Here is an 8,588-nt window from a genome sequence, read left to right as displayed (position 1 = left end):
TAGAAGGGAAGGGTGACTTATGTTGGATAAAAGTCACCCATTATGTTTTTAACGATAAAGGTTAATGCAGATCTGAGAAGTACTCGTTATTATTGATCAAAGGAAAGTTATTAAGGCTTGGCGTTTCAGGTAAGGTTAAGTTGAGATTTCGACTTTTGGTAAAAGTATTCGATAAGTATGTGTGATTAATCATTGAGTGACATTGATTGTAGGTTCGTGGCTAGGGAGATCGCATCACGTTTTATTACCAGGTGTGTACATACACTGCACACACACAGTAGATCGACTGTAACACCCTTCGCCCGTATCCCTCGCCGGAGCAGGGTTCGAGGTGCTACCAGATTTAAACTCATCCATTTATATAAAACCGAATAGTAAAATTTTTGATCAATTTTAAACTTTTCATACACACGTATATTATCCTTTAATCGGGCTTACAAGGCCCAAAATATTCATGAGGCATTATTAAATATTTACCAATATCTTAGTCTTGTATCATTTACTTACTCAACTTTACAACCCTATACATGCCATAGACTCGAAACACTAAGATTTACTTACGCCGATAGCGTAGACTTGACAATGTGATAATATCTCTGACGGCCTCCAACCCGATCTAACCTGGCAACCCTAGGGAATATGGGAAAGAAAAGGGTAGTAAGCTTTACGCTAAGTAAGTCATAAGAAAACAATAAGCAACTCATTAACAAGTTTTATCAATGTTTACAACATAATCACAAATTCACTACAAGTTGTCTTCCTGAGCAATAGTCACTAATTTATTTATAAATGAAGCTACAAAACTCCAAATCAATTACCGTTAATTTTCCCTGAAAATAGACTCATATATCTTCCATCCATAAAATTTTCAGAATTTTAGGTTTGGCCAATCAATACCAGATTTTTCTTAAAGTTTCCCTTGTTTCACTGTTTGACTAATTTGACCACTCTTCACTACGAATCAAATTTCTCATTGTACAGAATTCAAAATATGTTCTATTTGATTTCATTTGAAACTAGACTCATTAAGGAGTCTAAGCATATAAATTTTATCTTATAACCATTTTTGTACAAATTATAATGATTTTCTAAAAACAGAATAGGGGACCCCAAAGTCATTTGACTCTATCCCACGCCACTTCAAATATCTCATTATCAACAATTCTTTTGTTTACACGGTTTCTTTTATAAGAAACTAGACTCATTAAGCTTTAATTACATAATTTATTCATCTTCTAACTCAACTCCAACAATTTATGGTGATTTTCCAAAATCACATTACTATGCTATACCAAGCAGATTTATTACAAATTTACTCTTTCACACATTATTTGCATTCACATTATTTAAACATGTATATCACTAATCAATTTCATCACATATCTATAATTTCACTCAAGCATAATCTCAATACAATACATCATGCTCAATGATTACACACAACCGTTCAAATTAGCAATTATAAGATGATTCCACATAGTCCACCCTTATCGATAATTTACGATGGTTTTGCCCTTACTCACATATATGACATAGGCATTTTCACCTATGCTTCTCATTTCACACTCATGATTCAATTCCAATCGATCTAACATGCATAAGAATATATCATATACCTGGCCAACTTAATGCATTGAACAAATTCAATTGCCGATTTAACACAAGGTCTCATAGTCTTAGACTTTTATCAAATCACCGGCATTTAGCCTGCTAGGTTTTAAACCCGATAATATCATTCACCAGCTTAAAGCTTGCTAGGCTCAAAGCCCAAATATCACCATTATAAAGTCGTCTCATAAACAATTCATATAATATAGCATGTATACTGTTCACTTTGCTCTATTTAATCATTCAATCACAATTTATAATTTCCTTTGAATCATTCGATATTTTGCACACTAAGTGTCATTCTCAATATCTCGCACACTAAGTGTCATTCTCAATATTTCGTACACTGAGTACCATATTTGATTGCCCCGCATACTAAGTGCCACATTTTGTCGATATGTCGTCAGACATTAAAATATTCACGTATATACAATTTATACAATATTAAAGCATTAGAAACATCAATTTAACAATGCTTGTTGCATACGAACTTACCTGGCTAAATTGTAGAGATACCAAAGTTCAGGGGCATTTTGGTAATTTTCTCATTTTTCTCGATTTACCACCCGATCTTGATCTAAATTAATAATTTCATTCAATATATTAATTTAGACATTAAAACACCTCATTTCATACAATTTGGTCATTTTTGTAATTTTTACAAAATTACCCCTAAAGTTTTACTTTTATTCATTTTAGTCCCTGAGCTCAAAACATGCAAATTAACCATTTTTAACCATAATTAAGCTTAGCCAAATGTTCATGGTATCAAAACAGTCCATAATTCACTTTATGGCAAAATTATAATTTTGCCCCTAATATTTCAACTTCTTTACAATTTAGTCCCTATATCATAAAAATGCAAATTCATGAAATTGAGTAAAATTCTACTATAGATGAATATCGCTAGTGTCTCTAGCAGCCCACACATTTCATTTATTTGACATTTTAACCACAAAATTTTCACATTTATCGATTTAGCCCTTAATTGTCAATTTCACAAAAATTCACTTAACAAAAAGTGTTTAACTATCAACAAGGACTCATATTCTTCCATTAAACTTCAAAGCCCTATTATACTCATCAATGGAAAATATCAAACTATTCAATGGTTTTGCAAAATAGTCCCCTCATTAGATAGATTAAGCAACAACGATCCCGAAAATGACACCTTGATTCTTTTATTATATTCATTTTATTATTATTTTTAACCAATTTACAATATTAACCTTTATACACTTTATTTATTACACCAAATGCCAAGCCATCATATCCCACTATCTCTTTAATGGGCTAATTACCAAATAAGGACTTCTAATTTTAAGTTCTATATCTATTTAATACCTTTAGGTTATAGAACATAACTTTTGCACTTTACACAATTTAGTCCTTTTTGTTTAATTAACTATCGAAACGATAAAATTTTTCAATGAAACTTTAATACCATCTTATTGCCACTACATAAATATTTATAAAAATATTTACAACTCGGTTTATAGAAACAAGGTCCCGATACCTCATTTTCTAAACCCACTTGACCTTAGGGTCATACCACTTAAACTTAATAAATCGCTTATAAAACAAAAATCACAATATCAAAAACATTTTTAAAATCACAATTAACTCGTAAATATTAAATATAATATTTACCAACCTACTCGTTCGGATTTGGTGGTCCCGAAACCACTGTTCCGATCAACTCTAAAAAAAAGGGCTGTTACAACTCTCACCCCTTAGGGATTTTCGTCCCTGAAAATCTTTCCAAAGAATAAATTAGTGATTTTCTTTCACCAACCTCAACAATTTCTCACCTAGCCTCAGATTTCTCAACTTTTCAATCTCATGAGCTAAGATTATGATCTGCTCTTTGCTATACATCATAACAAGCTGAGTTTCTAGTTCTGTAAGAGATACTATAGATAAAGGATCTTATTTGTATCATCACATCATATATATAAAAAAACACATTACGGGTCTTCTAAAGTTTTGATAATAATCTCATTCAATCTGATGAACTGCGAACTCAACTTCTCTTTATAGCTAAATCTAGAAATTCTATTCCCACTATAATACCTTTACAAATACTCAATTTTCTAATTGAAAATTCAATGCTTTTACGCCTCAAGCCCACATATATTTTACGCAAATCAAATCTTGTTTTTAGACGGTCATGAATTACTTTCATTTCCTTGATCTTTCCAATCACATCGACCCGAAATTCTTTTTATAAAAATTCAATTCAATACAACGAAGTTCAGAATTGCAACCATACCACACTCATACAATGCTATCTTAACATTCATCTCATAACTATTATTATTATATGCAAACTTAACCAACAATAAATGTCTTTCTCGGTTGCTTTCAAGTTCTAGAACACAGTGTTACAAAGTAATTCCATACCCAAAGCTCATAGTAGTTTATTTTAGTAACACGATATAATCCTTGTGTCTCTATTTGAACAATGAAAACTAGCACTCTTTTAGTACTCCCCGTACGGACAGATAATTACCACTGTGCTAGATGTCACAATTGTTGTAAAATCTCTGGATTTCTCAATACACGAACTCTATCTCGACATAACGAACAATTGTAGGTTCCAATATGAAATTCTAAATCAGAAATAAATTTATGTTGTACCCTTTTTAACTTGTAATTCACTGACACACCTCTTAACCTCACAAATTTGCTAATTAAACATCAATTTAGTTTCTAGCTCAGCTAATAACTACTCATCATTTGATAAGATTAATCACATGATTATCGGCCGTAAAACACATAAAGATTCTCGCTCAGAACCCCAAAGACTATAATCATTTGTCCAGATTGATAATCAATCGCTGACTCATAATCTTTCAACAGTTCAAACCATCTTTAATTCTTGTGTCGAATAACTCTTCACCTGAAAACTGACGCTTCAATTAACAATTTCTTCAACTGTTTACCACTTTATTGATAATTATCACATCATTCAGACTTCCCAATCACGATCTATAAAAACATTTCTCAATAAAATTGTTCTGATGGATATAATTCTGTATCATATCTTCTAGAATATGAATCATGCATTCAAAATATTCATCTATTTATCCGTGAACATTCAAACTTTATTTCCACCCTGTGGATAGATTCAGATGCAAGTAACTCGATTAATCCTTCAAGCAATTAATCTAATCAAACTAGACAACCGAATCGATCTCATTTATCAAGTAATAACTTTTCAATTATTAATCAACGAAGCTTTGAACCATCTGAAGCCACAACCATCGATAATTTAAAATCATAGTGCCATAATAAGGCTGACATCTCAACCGTATAGATATATAATGTCCCCATTATCAATAATACATTTTGAACATAAGAGAAATTGAATTATAGTTACAGTCATTCAATAGATATTTTTCACGAGATAACCATATAGAATCATAAGAAAGCGGAGATCTTGTAATTCTCGAATATATCACTATACTAATCTTTTTAAGAAAGCACCCATATCGGATGACGATATCTCAATGATGTTTCAGAGGAAATCCGAGTAAAGCATCACTCATATGCCTTTGGAATCAACGATAATGAAACAATATAATCTTCATGTGTACTAAGCGGATCAACAACCAAGAGGAGCGAATACCAACATCACACGATTTAATCGTCGATCTTTTCTTCCAATAAAATGAAATAGAATACCGAGAAAGATATAATAATGCTGATTGTAACCCGAACAGCCCAACAATGCTTTCATATATCAATATATATAGATAACGTTCTCATATGATAAGAATTTCATCCGAAAATATACGACTTCACATACCTCGAGGATAATTGAACACATAGAATACCCGAAGAGTTCTCGTAAACCATTCGACTATAATTGTTTGTGCTCAAATATCTTTATAATTCAAATATGATTCTCTGTCTATCTCGACATCACTAATTTCTCATTATCCCAACACTAACGGAGGCCAATTCGGGAGAACTTCCAGTTAATAAATTCTTTAGATATCATATCTGAATATTTGGTTTCATCTAATTCAACTTTTCTTTTAACAGCGACTTTGCATATTACAAATGGCCTTCAACACGATCCAATATCTTTTCTATTACTGTCTTCACTTGCAGACTCATTCTCTTACCTGATCACAATACTAATCCTTCAATCACGAGACTCTGTCATTCCGCACTTGTAAGCTTATTTAAGCCATATAGTACGGATCTCATTATAATGCTTTACCAATGAGGGGGTGAGGGTTGTAAAGCCAACAATTTTAACTCTTACGTAAGCATGCACATCACACATACTATTATGAACGAACAGTTCATTACTAATTCCGCATTCTCAAACATCTAGCAATCATTTACTTATGATCATTTGGTACTTAACACATAGCTCATACGCTAAATCAAATCATAAATTCCAAATCAAAATATTCACACAACAATCATATACCCAACATCACAACTCATATACTCATATAATTATAACATTTATCAATAGCAGAATATCATGCATTCTGATTCATACCTTTTTATGAGTTTCAACTCATCACCAACACATTTTCACTCAAACGTTTGAGTATAACATTCTGTACTATCAGAATTAGCTCGGTTGGAAAGCATATCTGTCTTATGAAAAACACACAGAATAAGCTTTGAAAGCTTAGTAAGCCTTAAGCAAATAAATCATTTCAATGATTATGAAAATTCCATATCACTAATCTGAATTGAAAAATAATCTCAATTGCATATACATTCATAGTACTCTTAAGTTCATATAACCTTATTAAATAGCTTCACTTATTTATATTTACTAATAACTTATGACTATGATTTTAAATTCGTGTGATAACTGTCAATTCATTCGTATGAACAAAACTTGCACATATCCAATACATACCAACCAAAACATGTCATATTTTTCCCTGTTTGATTCATGGAACCACAAGGTCACATGTCAAGCACATATAGTATATATTTATCTGTTATTTATCACGTCTCATTTTCACATGGACTACATACATCTGACCAAGTTTATTCAATATCGATGCCACTGTCCCGGACAGGGTCTTACACGAATCATAAGTGATGCCAGTGTCCCAGACACGTTCTTATACACTACTTCAAATCAATGCCTTCGTCTCAAATGAGGTCTTACATGATCTCATTTCACACACTTAGTGCCCCAACAACCGATCTTGCACACACAGTGCTTGGTTACGGAACTCACACACACAGTGCCTCAACAACCGATCTCGCACACACAGTGCTCGGTTACGAAACTCGCACACACAGTGCTCGGTTACGGAACTCGCACACACAGTGCCTCAACAACCGATCTCGCACACACAATGCTCGATTACGGAACTCGTACACACAGTGCCTCAACAACCGATCTCGCATACACAAGCTTCGATTCTGAACTCGCACACACAAGCCTCAACAAGCGATGTCGCACACACGATTGCTCGATTCTGAACTCACACACACACCCTATGTTCACTTGTTGTTGCACATTGAAGTGACTTAACCAAGTCTATAAAACATCACATATGTGCACTTTGAACATATCATTTCATTTAACTTTGGATTCATATGTTCATGAACACTTAAACATTTGAGCCAACTTTAATTTAATCAAATCAAGATAGAACACAATTTCATTCGAACATCCGAGTACATATTCTATACTATTAAAATTAGCTTGATTGAAAGACTTATCATCCTATTCAAATAATTTTCGTCGAGTCGGAGATATCACACTATTGCAGGTCAAATATGGCATGTACAATTAGACTTACATACGCCATGGTAGTCCTAGAACCGACTAAACTATGGCTCGATACCAATAAAATGTAACACCCTTCGCCGTATCCTCATAGAACAGGGTTTGAGGTGCTACCAGATTTAAACTCATCCATTTATATAAAACCGAATAGTAAAAATTTTTGATCAATTTTAAACTTTTCATACACACGATATTATCCTTTAATCGGGCTTACAAGGCCCAAAATATTCATGAGGCATTATTAAATATTTACCAATATCTTAGTCTTGTATCATTTACTTACTCAACTTTACAACCCTATACATGCCATAGACTCAAACACTAAGATTTACTTACGCCGATAGCGTAGACTTGACAATGTGATAATATCTCCGACGACCTCCAACCCGATCTAACACAGGCAACCCTAGGGAATATGGGAAAGAAAAGGGGAGTAAGCTTTACGCTTAGTAAGTCATAAGAAAACAATAAGCAACTCATTAACAAGTTTTATCAATGTTTATAACATAATCACAAATTCACTACAAGTTGTCTTCCTGAGCAATAGTCACTAATTTATTTATAACTGAAGCTACAAAACTCCAAATCAATTGCCGTTAATTTTCCCTGAAATTACACTCATATATCTTCCATCCATAAAATTTTCAGAATTTTAGGTTTGGCCAATCAATACCAGATTTTTCTTAAAGTTTCCCCTGTTCACTTGTTTGACTAATTTGACCACTCTTCACTACGAATCAAATTTCTCATTGTACAGAATTCAAAATATGTTCTATTTGATTTCATTTGAAACTAGACTCATTAAGGAGTCTAAGCATATAAATTTTATCTTATAACCATTTTTGTACAAATTATAATGATTTTCTAAAAACAGAACAGGGGACCCCGAAGTCATTTGACTCTATCCCACGCCACTTCAAATATCTCATTATCAACAATTCTTTTGCTTACAGGTTTCTTTTATAAGAAACTAGACTCATTAAGCTTTAATTACATAATTTATTCATCTTCTAATTCAACTCCAAAAATTTATGGTGATTTTCCAAAATCACGTTACTACTGCTATACCAAGCAGATTTATTACAAATTTACTCTTTCACACATTATTTGCATTCACATTATTTAAACATGTATATCACTCATCAATTTCATCACATATCTATAATTTCACTCAAGCATAATCTCAATACAATACATC

The 8,588-nt window shown here is 32.6% G+C and overlaps 1 long non-coding RNA gene across 1 annotated transcript; it reads right to left on the bottom strand.

Annotated features, from left to right (window-relative positions):
- Window positions 1–380: 380 nt before the first annotated feature.
- LOC128283615 (uncharacterized) lies at window positions 381–2,159 on the bottom strand. The gene is made up of 2 exons (XR_008274003.1): window positions 2,104–2,159; window positions 381–630 (listed from the first exon to the last, which is right to left on the bottom strand). It is a non-coding gene; the product is annotated as an uncharacterized LOC128283615 (long non-coding RNA).
- Between the last annotated feature and the right edge of the window lie 6,429 nt (window positions 2,160–8,588).

Source organism: Gossypium arboreum, chromosome 11 (genome assembly GCF_025698485.1).
Source record: "Gossypium arboreum isolate Shixiya-1 chromosome 11, ASM2569848v2, whole genome shotgun sequence".
NCBI lineage: Eukaryota > Viridiplantae > Streptophyta > Magnoliopsida > Malvales > Malvaceae > Gossypium > Gossypium arboreum.
The sequence above is the reverse complement of the archived record's forward strand: the minus strand, read 5'-3'. Positions and strand labels throughout refer to the sequence as shown.